The sequence below is a fragment of the Carettochelys insculpta genome, chromosome 17 (genome assembly GCF_033958435.1).
Source record: "Carettochelys insculpta isolate YL-2023 chromosome 17, ASM3395843v1, whole genome shotgun sequence".
In the NCBI taxonomy this organism is placed as follows: domain Eukaryota; kingdom Metazoa; phylum Chordata; order Testudines; family Carettochelyidae; genus Carettochelys; species Carettochelys insculpta.
Genome location: NC_134153.1, coordinates 8,790,115 through 8,804,546, shown reverse-complemented (window position 1 = coordinate 8,804,546; position 14,432 = coordinate 8,790,115). Strand labels below are relative to the sequence as shown.

At 46.7% G+C, this 14,432-nt stretch overlaps 1 protein-coding gene and 1 long non-coding RNA gene across 3 annotated transcripts in view; one reads left to right on the top strand and one right to left on the bottom strand.

Annotated features, from left to right (window-relative positions):
* Nucleotides 1–7,723, bottom strand: part of LOC142022019 (uncharacterized) — a 28,385-nt gene extending 20,662 nt beyond the window's left edge. For both annotated transcript variants that reach the window (XR_012647841.1, XR_012647840.1), the window contains exon 1: nt 7,623–7,723. This is a non-coding gene — a long non-coding RNA (uncharacterized LOC142022019). The remainder of the gene's footprint in view (nt 1–7,622) is intronic.
* A 1,146-nt stretch (nt 7,724–8,869) lies between these two features.
* The window catches only part of SLCO4A1 (solute carrier organic anion transporter family member 4A1), a 52,014-nt gene continuing 46,451 nt past the window's right edge, over nt 8,870–14,432 (top strand). The window contains exon 1 of the mRNA XM_075011420.1: nt 8,870–9,298. The gene's annotated coding sequence lies outside the window, so the exon portion shown is untranslated. The remainder of the gene's footprint in view (nt 9,299–14,432) is intronic.

The following is a 14,432-nucleotide window of genomic DNA, read 5'->3' as shown; positions in this document are numbered from 1 at the left end:
CCTGGCTCTCATTGTTCTGTGCTGTTATTTAGCTCTAATTTACCCCAAATCTCTTCTAAGAGCCCAGTAAGCAGTGGAAAAGTTGGTAATACTGCTAGACAGTATTGACATTCTGTGGTCCGGCAAATTCTCTCATTCGGCACCAGTCAGGTCGTCAGGGTGCTGGATTAGAGAGGGTCAACCTGTATTTGATTTACACTGTTTACTTCCTGGCAGGGGTATGGCAGTTAGGAGTGGGAACAGAGGCATGCTTTGCTCAACAGAACTGCACAGGTTAGTTGCACTGCAGTTAATCTATCAACAAACCTGTGTTTTTTACCAATAGAGCTTGTATCACAGGGTTGGCCAAGACACACTCACTCTTCACTGGAATCCCTACATAAAAACTTTACCACCTCCAGGTTACTCATATACTTCCCCACTGCTGTGTGTGGCACCTCTTTGCATCGCATTGTACAGTAATTTGCAGAGCTGTTGGAGGCAGACTCCATGGCTTTCAATCTATGTTGGCCAAACCCAATTCCGGCTGCTATAAGAAAACTTGCAAATAAGTCATGTTCAAAAAGAACTTGTATTGAAAATCTTAGTCAAGGAAGGTCTGCATGGAAGTGGACATCATGGGACGTAAGCTTTTGCAGTACAGTACCCGAGCAGCCTTGACAGCCTTACAAAGACCAGGGTGTTTGAGCATAGATTTCGGTCATGATGAGGCTCAGGGCCAGTTAAAAAGGAAGCAGCGTGGTCTAGAACTAGATGAGTCAACAGCCAAGGAGACCTTAACTGTATCCTGCTGGGTGACCTTGGGCTAGTCATTTCATTCTCTCTGTACTTCTGCTTCCCTTCCCTCCCTTCCTTCCTTTGTGCTTCTTTATTTAGAATATATGCAGAGGCACCTGCATAGGCCACAGGCATACAAGGCAAGAGGAGGCTACACCTTCCCTGGGTCTTAGTGCTCAACCTTCCCTGTTTCTTATTGTTGCAGTTATTGCAGCCTGGTGGGAGTCTTCCCTCGATGGATTTTTAAAGTGAAAAGCCTTCCAGCTTGCTAGCCCTATCAGCATAGCATTGAACCTGTGAAAGAGTCCTTCAGTGGTAATGAAGTCATTTTGACTAGCCCAAGGTCACCCAGCAATATAGAATCAAGGTCTCCTTGTCCACCGACTCTTCTAGTTCTAGATCACATTGCTTTCTTTCCAACTGGCCCTGAGCCTCACCATGACCAAAATCTATGCTCAGACACACTGGTCTTTGCAAGGCTATCAAGGCTGCTAGGGTGTTGTGATACAAAGTCTTTCTGCCTTTTCTGGCAATTCCTGCTGTTTGTTCAGCCTCTGTGGTAGAGAGCCCTTAAACTGGGGCAACCTTGCTTTTTTTCCTTTTCTTCCAGATATCTGGGCAAATAAGTATCCCCTTCTTTACTTCTGACTACTTGGTGAACTAGTTTTACAAGAACTCTCCATTAAAATCAGTACTATAGCTCGGCATAAAATCCTTTGTTACACCTAAAATCTTGGGAAACATATTTTTAACATAAATCTATGGTGAAATTTCACAAACGTTAATTGTTATGGACATCACAGAAAATTAATTGGTGTTCCCATTTTCTAAAAGCAATGAACTTTGTTATGAACACACTAAACCACTCTGACTGATTAATTTGAAATAATATCTTTGATTCAGTGTGTTAAATATGTAGTACTGTAATCTGAAATGATTAATTTATGAAGGCTTAAGAATACATTTAAAATATAAAATCAGTTTAGAAATACTGTTTATATAAATGTAAAAGAGAATATCTGCATCAAGTGTTCCATAATATTTAATGTTGTACTCAGCAAGACAATTGACTTGCTCTTACCACAAAGTTTTTGCCAATAAATCTCTGACCAGCTTCGTGTGTGTGTGTGTGTGTGTGTGTGTGTGTGTGTGTGTGTGTGTGTGTAAAATTGACTCACATATTTTTATTAGGTATCTTCTGCATGTCCAGTCTTCCCATTATTAGAGTGTGTTTTTTTCCTAATGTCATTTGCTATGTTTGGGCTAAAAGATTGGGCTTGTAGAAGTGAGCAGACAGGGGCAGAAGGACAAGAGAGTCAGTGAGGAGGGACCTGGGCAGAGTGGGGGTGGGATCTGGGTGAGCAAGTGTAGGGTATGGGTGGGGCCACAGGCTGGGGAGCTTGCCTCCCCAAGTAGCAACTTCATGCACTGCGTCAGCTCCTTGGCTTAGCAGCTGTCTCTCAACTTGTGCATGCACAGCACCTGACACACTGGGGCCTCAATTTCTGTAGTGACCTCTTTTTGTCAAATCTTGGTTTATACTATTATGTAGCAGACTCTCTGAATGAATCTTTCCCTTTGTTACTGCCAACAGCACATCACAGACAGCAGGCCTCTCACATCTGACCTAAGGAGCTTCTGATTTAGTTTCTCAAGTGCAAACAGAACTTGACAGATGCTCATCCATTTCCACAGTTGGTCACAGTGAACCAAGTGAAGCAAAAATGCAGCAGTTTCTTGTGCAGTCTGAACATCAACAAGCTATTGTTTAATATCACTGCAGCTGAACTGCAAAGGGAAATGTACTGTTGCAGCATGGCTGCTCTTCTCCAATATTCCTGCAGGTGGATGGACAGCCTGAGCTGACTCTTTATGCTTCTACTTTAAACAGGCACAAATGATTATAGCACAATTTAGCTTTTAAAAAGCAACCACAGGTCCAAAATCTTAAACAACATGAAATGGCCCATGAAATGGGGGCCCATGCAGGCTGCCAAGGAAAACCCAGAGGTGTGCTTGTGATTTTGGCTAGTAGTGGCCTCACCTGCATACAACCTCTCTGCATAGATTACTCCTGCCAACAGCGTAAATAGCTTGAATGGGCTGGGGTACATGGACATCACTGCCAGGCCAAAGGGACTCACATACATAATCATTTGGACCATGAACCTTGTGTGTCTAAAATCTATCACTTGTGAATGCAAGTGACAATGCAGCAGAATAATTGCAAATGCAAGTTATTCGTACATCCAACTGAGGGGGGTGGGGAAGGGCACATTTTGAAAACTTGGCCCATTCTGCCTACAGGGCATTTGATGCATTCTTTTTGGCTTCCCTTCTTGTTTCTTCCTATGATTATATACAGGCCAGACAAGTGAGGCAATGTGTTTTGTGGGACCAGCTTCTGTTGGTGAAACAGACAAGCTTTTGAGACACAGACCTCTTCCTCAGCCGTTTTAATTGTAAGATGGTATTTCAGCTGGAATCTTCCTCGGCAGGTACTATTGCTCTGTGTAGTTCCACCCCTATTGTATCCATAAAGATACATGTTGTGATACAGGTTAAACCTCTCTCATCCAGCACCCTCGGGACTGGACTGGTGCCAGACAAAAGAATTTGCCGGATGACAGGAGGTCAATATTTTCTAGTACATTATCAACACTGCCACCATTTACTGGGCTCTTAGAAGACTTTTAGGGGTAAATTACAGTTATACAAGAGCACAGAACACTGAGAGCCAGGACTGGTGGCTGTAAACAAACTTTATGGGACCATGGGAAACTTGGCCACACCCATCATAAGTGGTCATCCGGCTAACTAAAATCATGCCAGATTACGGATGTTACCAGATGAGAGTTCTGGATTAGAGAGGTTTGACCTGTAATCAAATTGTATGTGGAAAAAAAACAATAAACTTAAAATTTTCTTTAAATATAAACCCTGTTATAGTATAGAGTGAATATAGTGGACCAGCTGCCCACCTCCTGCAGGGAAGGAGTCAAAGCAGGCTGCAGAGTGTCTGCACAGAGCCCAAGCCAATTGGAGAGAGGCTTATAGACAACCAATTAGTGGGCGGCTTGCTGGGTCAGCCCTGTATTTACGGAGGTGCTCAGCAGAGCAGACTCAGTAGGAGTCCTGATCAGGGAGGATGAAGGACTGGATCCCAGCAGGGTAGAAGTACCTTACACAGAGCAGTGCTGGACAGGCTAAGGAGGGGTAGATATAGGCCCAGCCTGACACCTGCCAGACTGCTGGCTCCACTACAAAGCTCAGTAAGGTGCAAGGGATTACAGGAGAAGTGATGTAGGGAACAAGGGGAAATAGAGGGGGAGAGAGGAGGGCAGAACAAGGTTGCCACCAAAGGGTCCCTAGGTTGGGACTCAGAATAGTGGATGAGTCTCAGTCCTGCACTTCCCTTTTGCATGGCACCGAGCCACGCTGAGGTGTGGCCTTTATAGACTGTGGCTTGTCCCTGAAGTGAGTGGCTAGACTGAGGCTGCAGTGGGCCACATTGGTGGGTGTGCAGGTGCAGGGCTGCTGCAAACCCCAGCAGGTGGGCAAGAGAGCACAGTGGGTTCTGCTGGAGGGCAATGTCCAAAAGAGGATGCTGTGATCCTGAGAGTGACACTGGTCCAGACCAGAGTGTGGAGAGAGTGCAAGAGCAGCAACAGGTGACACATCAGCCAGAAGGATGTGCCCTGCTGATGAATGAGCTAACTCCCAGAGTAACCAGTAGGAGGTGGTGAGTCGGACCCTGTTACAGTGATAAAGTCTGAAAATCTGTTATTGCTTGTTGCAGTCCTGCCACTTTTGAGCAAGGCCACTACTGTACATTTCAAGGATGTGACTCTGATCTCTCCCACTGTACATAATAGTTATGTGCCAGCTGGAGCTATCCTTTCTACACTGGAGTGTGTGTCCCAGACACTCCCAGAGAACAATAGCTGCAGACTGTCCCCACCTTGACTTTTGCTGGGCAATAACTTTGATTCATAGTTCCCTCCCCAAAAGCCTGATCTGGAATAAAACCAAAGGAAAAATCCCTTCATAAATATAGATGTCCCATGGCATTTTTTTTTCTTGATGAGCACAGGAAATTATGCCTTTTAGCTCACCCACTTCATACGAAACAGACATCCACCAACTCAGACCGGCATACGCATGCACAAACACACCCAAAGGTAGAGACACATGGACCCCCACGTAACCAGACATGCATGCAAATAGGCATACTGAAAGAGTCATCCTCACAGACACACTCACAGAAATGGGGGAACACCCAAAGCAGCAGGCAGGCAGACAGGAAACACAGACTCACACGAAAAGGGACATAGGCAGGGGTGCTTTTTCTGATTTTGGTTGAGGAGGCGCATGATTCCAGAGGCTATTTAGATGCTTAAAAATTTTAATTTTCTATCAGGTAATTTAGATATAGGGATCCTGTTGGCTAATTGCTAATTCCTATATCTACAAAAGACATTTATTGGACCCACTCCACTCTAATAATATGATCTCATTTCTGACATCTGGTGGGAAGTCCCTTAAGGCAAGGGTAAGCAAACTTTTTACCTCAGGCCCCACTTTTTGCTCCTGCAACCTGTATAATTTAATCCAAAAAGACAGATATTTTGATGTGTTCATATTTAAAAAAAAACAAACCTTTCAGCACATGTAAGAAAAGAAGTCTGTAGAATGTAAAAAAATGTATCAATCAGTATATAAATGTGAATACACAAATGCAAAAAAAAAATAACATAGTTCAACATTTTAATGAGATGAGCCTGAGACCCAGCAGCTGATCGTGCTGCGCCCACTTCTTGCGAAATTTCAGGGGGCCCGCTCCCCATTTTGCTCACCCCTGAATTAAGGGACATTGTTATATTTAGAATTTTAATATATATTCTTATGTTATTAGTAACTCTGCAGAGAGAGAGAGTGAGATCCCATCAGAACTCCTGGGTTCTAGTTCAACTCTGGGAGGGGCGTGGGGTATAGCGGGTTGCAGCGAGGCAGATCCATCTGGGATCTATGTAAGAACATCAGAATGGCCATGCTGAGTCAGACCAAAGGTCCATCTTACCCAGTACTCTGTTTTCTGACAGTAGCAATGCGAGGGCTTCAGAGGGAATGAACAGAAGAGGCAATCATTGATACTGCAATTATCCCATCACCCATTCCCAGCTTCTGGCAAACAGAGGCCAGGGACATACAGAATGTGGTGTTGGATCTCTGCTCACACTGGCTAACAGCCATCAAGGGATCCATTCTGCATGAAGTTATCTAATTCTTGTTTTGAGCCCTGTCATAGTCTTGGCCTTCACAACCTCCTCATGGAAAAGGCTGACTGTGAAGAAATACTTTGGTGTTTTTTTTAATCGGCTGCCTATTAATTTCACTGAGTGACTCCTAGTTCTTGTGTTGATTGAAGGAGTAAATTACACTTCCTTATTTAATTTTTCCACACTATTTTTATTTGACTAACCTTTGTCATATCTCCCCATTAATTATCTCTTTTCCAAACTGAAAAGTCCCAATCTTTTTAATCTCTGCTCATATGGATTGTGTTCAATATATCTAATAATTTCTGTTGAGCTTCTCTGTAACATTTCCAAACTCAGCATATCTTTTTTGAGAAGGGGTGACCAAATCTGCACACAGTATTTAAGATGTGGATGTACCATGGATTTATATAATGGCAATATGATATTTTCTGTCTTAGTATATGCCCCTTTATAATACGTCCCTATATTCTGTTAGGGTTTTTTTTTGTTTTTTGTCACGAGACATGTAGCAGATATTTTGGACAACTATCCATAATCACTCCAAAATCTCTTAATTGATGGATTCAGCTAATTTAGACACTATCATTTTGTATGTATATTTGGGATTATACTTTGATGTGCATTACCTTGCATTTATCAACACTGAATTTCATTTGTCATTGTATTACCCTATGAAATCCCTTTGCAACTCCACTTTGGATTTAACCATCTTGAACAAATTTTGTATCATCTGCAAATTTTGCCAATTCACTGTTCTCCTTTTTCCCAGACCATTTATGAATATGTTGAACACCACTGGTCCCAGTACAGACCCCTGGCAGGCACCATTAGTTACCTCTCTGTTTCATATTTTTTAACTGGACAATGATTTTGGGATCATCTAATGAGTGATTAAGATAACAGGCTGGGTGATTAAGATAACAGGCTTGTCATTAAACTAACTCCCTGTTGTAAAGAGTGTTCTGCTCCCATCTTCTGAATTCATCACAGATCACATTCAGGTTGTGTTGCAGTTAAAAGATCTGTCTGGGGCTAGGGTGAATAGTTCTGGTACAAAACTCAGGGGGAGGGGAGAGCCCCCCCCAAAGTAACAAAGACCCATGCATTGGCCCACACACAAAGGTGGACGTGCATACACAGGGGAACACACACACCCATGTAACACCAACAGTCCCTGGTGTGAAAGCAGAATCCAAATTGGGACCCCTGCACCTGAGTGCATGAGCCTCTATTAGCTAAGGCTGGGGAGGAGATTCATTTTTTTCTCTGTAAGTGGTCTTGGTGCCACTATCTGGGACAGAACACCATATACAGGAGGTTACAGGCCCATAAAGGGGAACATGCACACACATACAGAGGGAGATGCACATACACAAGGGAGGGGGTGGAGCACCACTGAACGAATGCACCCCCTTCCTTTGCCACCCCTTCACCAACATTCTCCCCCCCTTTCCCCAGCCCTTTCTTCTCAGCTTTCCCACCCCGCTCTCCTCAGGGCCACCCCACCCTGCCCCGCTGCAGGGCTCTCCCAGTGACCACCCCCCCCCCCAGCTCGTTTCTCACCGTTCTTTCCGGGCTCCCCTCTGGCTGTCACCCGAGGTTTGAAGCCGCCCTGAGTTCGTAGGGTCCCTATTGGTCCATCAGGCATAAGGCCACCCCCCCTTAAACCCTCCAGGATTGGTCTGACTCTAAACCAATCATTTCTAGTAGCCAGGACTTCAGATGTTGTGAATGGGAAGGAGGTCGCATAAATACGCACTGATGCACAGAGGCAGAGAGCAGCTGCCAGAGGCCGGGAGGCGGTACCTGTGGATGACTGGGAGGGAGAAGGGGGCATCCAGCACTGCGTGCATAGAATTACGCTGAGAGACAGTGCAATAGATGGTAAGGTAATACATAATCTCTATATCATAATGGTCCCAGCGATCCTGATCAGACTTACCTGCTGCCAGCCAGGTCCCCTTTGCGTCCAGGTTTATTGCAAACCTCACAGTTCTTATCCCCTGGCTTGGTGACTCCGATGTTCAGTTCCCCGGGGACCCAGGCCCGCCACCTGATGGCAGCAGCATGGCAGCGAAGGGCTGGCGGGCGATGCGGGCGGAGGAGAGGCAATGGCCGGGATGAGTCTGGATTCCTTCTTTTCCAATGGCTGGCAACGTGCGTCAGCGTAGAATGAATGGGCGCAGCGTGCTTTCAGCCACCGGCGCTGCGCTGAGCTCCGTGGGGCGGGCGGACAGATAGACAGACAGCCTGGGCACCCCCTTTAAATGAGCGAGATCTGAATAACGCCTTAGCGTGGCTGGGCAGCTGTTATAGCAGGACTACTTGATATCCCCGTCTCCCCCGCCCTTGTTTCTGGAGCGGCATGAGCCGGTCACACTGTGCGGGCAGAATCCTGGCGTCTTGAGTTTGTTTTGACCGCTAAATAACCCCATTTTCCCCATCTCGGGGAAGGAGCCCAAGGCACGTGGGACGGGCCGAGATCTTGGGGGAGGGGGAACGGGAACCCACCGGCAGCATTCATTAGTTATAATGCCTGCTGGGGGCGGGGAGAGCAGGGTGCCAAGGGGCTGCTTGGGCAGGTGCTGCTCTCTTGCAGCTCTAGCTTCGCTTCACTGTGACCCGGAACTCCGCGGGGGAGCTGGGGGGAGGAGAGGCGGGCGGGTGTTTAACATGAAGCGCGGTGACCTCGTGGTTTGCAACTGGCCTCTGCCGCTCTCCGAGCCGGGGGAGAGGGAGCACGTGGCTGTCTGAAAAGCACCTGCCTCTGCCGCGCGCGCGGCATTGTTTCCCCGGCAGCCCACGGCGGCGGCAGGGGCCGCCGCAGGTTGGGGCTTTGGAGCTGCTTTCAGGGAGGGGGCCGGGGCCTGGGCTCCAGCCTTCAGCAAGGAGTGCCTGGCGGGCTTGTGGCGACAGCAGGTGCATGACCGAGAATAACCCCAATCGCCTGCGGCGCCTGTCTCAGTCAGGAAATGAGTCTCTCTTTCGCTGCCTTCTGCCTTTCCCCGCCTCCACCCCTTTGAGTTAAGGATCACGTTCGACTGGCAAGCTTCCCCTAAGGGCCAGATCCTGCTTTCGCTTGGACCAGAGCAGGCAGGAGTTTACCCAGCTCCCTTAGATAAGGGCAGAGCCAGGTTGCACTTATACGGGAGTACGAGGAGGCCTGTCTGCACCAGCAGCTTTCAAATTTCTTTTCCGGTGGCCTTGTTGAAGAAAAGTGTCAGCGTGGACAGCCTCAGGTAATTATCTTTGTACTAGAAGAGGGCTCTGGGATGGGGGGGGCGGTGTGTGAGCTATCTCTGGCTGGTCCCTGCCAGAAGGGACATTCCCACCAATAAGCAAAATTGGAAGCTGCATAGGGCACCAAATTGCCCCAAATTTCATGGTGCCCTGGGTAGCCCTGTGCTGTGTATGCAGCAGCAACAGCTCTGGTGGGCAGCCCCCATCCCCTGGCCAGCCACCCCCAGCACCCAACAGGGCCATCCGTAGTCTCGGCCCCGCACTCCCAACCCCCTTGCTCCACCCCTGCCCCTGCTATCTTCCCCACGCCATTCCACTCTTTTTCTGCAAGACCCCCTCCCCAGAGCTAGGTGATTGAAAGCTGGGGGACTGGATTGGTCTGGGGCTGGTTGCTCTGCTTCCTGCTGCAGGTGAGTACAGCGATGAGCTGACTCCTGCTGCCTGCCTGCCTGCCATATTCCTGCTCCTTGCAGCTCAGGGTCTTTCCCCAGCACCTCCTGTCCCATGGCCCTGCAGCCCTTTAGTTGGAGGAACCAGCCCTCCTGCAGGAAGCAGGTGGGTGCAGGTGCGTGGGCTGTGTAGGGCAGCAGAACTGGTAGAGATGGCCTTGCAGCTGGGGTGCTAAGGCAGACTCTCTGCCTCTCCAGGCACTGTGGATCGTTCTGTACGTGAGAAGCAGATGGCAACAGGTACATCTCCTAGGCAGAGGTATGCAAGTGGCTCTGCATGCTCCTCTTGCTGTCATGCAGTGTCTCCGCAGCTCCCGTTGGCCAAAGGGAGTGCAGAGCAGATGCTGGTCACCCCACAAGTCTACCCAGTGCCTGTAGTTTGAAAATGACTGCAGTGTAGGTGTGTCTTGCGTGGATGAAGGGGGTTTTCCGTAGATGTAGTGAGCACCTTCCTTTGGGGGACGCAAGGGCCGGGGACATCCTCCCACTACTCTTTCCCAGGCCCCACACTTGGTCCGCCCATACCTCATCCCACTCCAGCCCTTCCTCCCAGCTCTGCCCCCACACTGCCTCTTCTTGCCCCTGCTCATCCCCACCCATGTCCATTGGACCCCTACCCCCAAACCTCCTCTCTAAAATTACACAGGATGACCATGTAATCTTTAAGTGTAGAGGCTATTCCTCAGTTTAGTTCCAGTTTAACACTGGCGTAAGTGACAGCAGCATCTGGCCCTTAACTTAATCCTGTCGCATAAGCAAAAATATCCAGAGCATGACTCATGAAAGATCATTGTCTGACATGGAAACTTGCGGGTCTATGATGTGCAAACCACATTCAAATATCACTCGTTTGCCTGTTTCTTGTAGAGTATTATTGCTGATTGCCAAAGCAACATGTGGGAGTAAATGGCTCTCTAGACTTCCCCTTGCAACTCACCCCATTACGGGTAGAACCAAACACTTTATTACCTTGTGTGAGGGCTGACGCAACTGGAGGCAAATCAGGCACAGCACGTGTCATGCCGGGATGTCCTCATACTTTGAGCTTGATATCAATTAAATGATACGATCTCCTAGAAAGGGTTTGGTGCAGTTATGAAGGCTTTTTATCTTACTGTAATCATAAATTATTTTTTAATAAAGCTTGTTGACGTTTTGTGCAACATTTTTTTTAACTGGAAAAATGGCTCCTCCCCCCCAAAAAAAATCTGGCAAAAAGAATTTGTCAAAAGTCTTCCCCCCCCACTTCCATGATGTTTCCTGTGAACTTTAAGCAAGTGTAGTTCAGTAAATAATAAAATCCATTATTATTGGTGTTCTCTTTTCAGAGCCATTTTTATACTGAGTGTGAGTTGGATCACTTGCTCTTCCTCCATGGTCAGACAGGATTCAATCCTGTGTTTGCCCTTGTAGATATAAAGGTAAAGCTTTGCTGCACCATCCCTTCTTGGGACCTAGTAGACCATTGGTGGGCAACCTGTGGCCTATGGCCTGCATGTGGCTCACGGGGGCTCTGCTTCTGGCATGTGGACCCCCAACAACACCTGTCATCTGGGTTGTGGTGTTTCAGCTCTGGGTGCAGGGGGAGGAGCAAGGATGGAGCTTCAATCAGGTGATTTGTACGCTCCAAACATGCTTGGAGGGAGCAGGGAGGAGTAGGCTGTGCGAGGCTCTGGTGCTCCAGTGCACAAGAGGCTCATTGCAGGCAGGGAGGGGGCAGACAGGGCAGCTGTGTGTGTTGCATGTGGAACCACAGTGGTCTGCTGTTGTAGACTCTGGAATGGGTGTTCAAGGATGTGACTTGATTGAATTCTAGAGCTGCTGAAGGAAACAGGAAGTGGAATAGTGAGCTGGCTGCACTATCCAGTGGCGTCCCTGGCTGATCCCACAGAGATATGAGTTGATACCTGACTGAAAATGAATGCTGTGTCCGTGGCTTTAATTCTTTCCTGGGCCCCCTACAGTTGTGATTGCCATGAGAGCACCCTGGTGGGAGAAAAGGGAGGCCAGCCTTTTACCCTGTGACGCTGGGACACACTGCTCTGCCTTCCTCCATTTGGAATATCAGAATCCATTGGAAATGGAGGCCATGATGAACCCCTGTCCCCCTCCACTTCACCCAGCCTCCTTCTCTTTAGTTGTATAATTGGCCACAAACTCTCTGAGCTGAATCCCATGGAGTTTCTTGCCTCTACCTCTTGTAATCTTTCCAATGGAAGGGGTCAAAAATCTGGTCATGCAAGAAAAACATTTTCTCACGAACAAAAATAAAAAATGAGGTTGTTTTTGTTTCCTCTGTTCTCCAAAGTTTCCAAGTTTTTTCACAAATCAAAATTCCCTCCATTTTTTTTATCAAAAACATTCTCTTGAAAAATTGATCAGTTTTTGTAATTTACTGAAAACAAAATGAAATAATTTTCAAAATTTAAGAAATGTGACTGAAACACAAGAAAAAAATCTAAAAGCATGATGGTTTTTCCCCAAGAAAAAAGAACAATGTTAATTTTGCATAAAATCTACTTTTTAAAAAAAAAAAAACAAAAAAAAACTAAGGCAAGATTTTAGTGAAAATCCAGTTACTGGAATTTTTTGACTCATTCCAACTATGCTGTGTATTGTTGTAGTCATTTTGCTTAGAGGTTCCTTAGAGGTTTACTGACTCCTGAGTCAGTAAACCATTGTGCAAGGTGCTGTACAAACATCAGAATAAAAGACAATCCCTGCTCCAGAGAACTTCCAAACTAAGTATATGAGAGAAAACAGGTGAAGGAAATGGTGTCTCATTGTGATAAGCAGTAATGGGATACTATTGATCATAATTATTTTAATATCATATTTTGCATTCCTGAGAGCTCCGTGGCTAGCATGAGCAATGCAAGCTTCCTGCTATTGCTAGAGAGTTAAGCTAGCATTTCTATTATTTTTGTACAAATTGTTCATTTTCACCCTGGCTGAGGAAATCTCATCACTTTCATATCTTATTTCCTTGGTGTATGCATTGATAGCTTGGATATGAATTTGTTAAAAAAAATCTTTATGCAGAATCAATCGAGTGGAAGGGGATACAACTGAGCCCTCTCTGTCAGTGCTCCCTCTAATCTTTTCCACTCACATACTCTTTTTTCAATCATAGTGCAGAATAAGCTTTTATTGAGGTATGTGCACTACCAGTAGAAGTAAAACCTAGCTGTGGGCACTCTGCTAATCAGCTGGGTGACATTTGACTCTATCCTGAGTGGCCACACAGGCATACATTTTATAGTGAAACTGCTCTCTATGTTCCATATATATCTTGGCAGTGCTTTTTATTTTTTAAAAACAGGGAGCTGGTACTTAGCCAGCTCCACACCCCCACCTCCAGCCAACCCCATGGTTGGGGCTGCCCAGGCACCAGAACTCAGTATTGGCACAAAAAAAGCACTGCATCTTGGGTAATCACCAATAATGGGAATGGAAGCATGGAACACAATGGCTGTGTCTACACTAGGAACTAACTTCAAAGTTAGGCACTACTTCGAAGTAGCCAACAGAGAGTCTACGCACATTTTTTTTTTTTTTCCTTACTTTAAAGTAGGGAGTCCAACCCAGGAGTGGAGTAGTGCCCTACTTTGAAATTTAACTGTGAAGTAGGGTGTGTGTAGATGCTCTACTTGGAAGTTGCTTACTTCGAAGTAAGTAACTTCGAATTTATTTTTGTAGTGTAGACACAGCTGAAGTGTCTGGGGCTTGTACAGCACAGTGTTGGGATGCATGCAGTGAATGTATATGTATACCTAGGGCTCTGTCTGGCAGCCTGCTGAGAACTGCTGAAAGAAGCACAAAGCCAAAGCTCCAGGATTCAGCCCTCTGAAATGCAGAGAGGCTTTCAGGTAGAATAGGACAGTGAGCTTAAAAACGTGAGTTGATGACAACTGTGTGTGCTCTGAAGTAAGAGCAGATGACTGGTGGGGAGTGGGCATGGTGGGGAGGGAAGGTTCAGATGGAAGGTCAGATCTTGAGCTCGTGGGACAGATTACAGGGAAGATTCATTGATGTCTCCAGGGCTACAGTGAATTACACCATAAGGGAATATGACCCGTATGATGACCATGGCAAAGAGGATGAGTGCAATCCCATGGATTCGGTTTACATGCATAGCAACCATTCTGTGGGATTTTCAGTTTCTCCTAATACTAGCCAGGAATAGTCACTGCCACTTGAGAGCTGCATTTAGCAGAGACATGGTGAGGGTCAATCATTGATGGCAAAAGACCCAAGGGTGCGGAGAAGTTAGCATCAAACTACGCAGTGACATGTGATCTTTGATTGCAGACACACCAAGGTAAGCTCTGCATGTGCATGATAGGGCCCTGTTCTGTGGCTGGGATCACGAGGTGCTACCATAGCACATTAAATAAATTAATCATTGCTAGCACTTGGTGCATTTTCCTCATACCTAATCCACCCCATATATCCCCTAAAGCAGTGGTTTTCAACCAGTGTGCCATGACATATTGGTGTGCTGTGAGAACTGTACAAGCGTGCTGTGAAATTTCATCAATTTCCCATGGCTGTGGCTCTTTGCAGAGCCAATGTTGGGGTGGGGGAAGGATTTGATGACCCTGCACCAGCTGGGACTCAAGCAGCAAGGGTGCCTGAGTCCCAGCTGGGCCGGGATTGGTCAGTTTCCCTCCCAGGTGGCTCT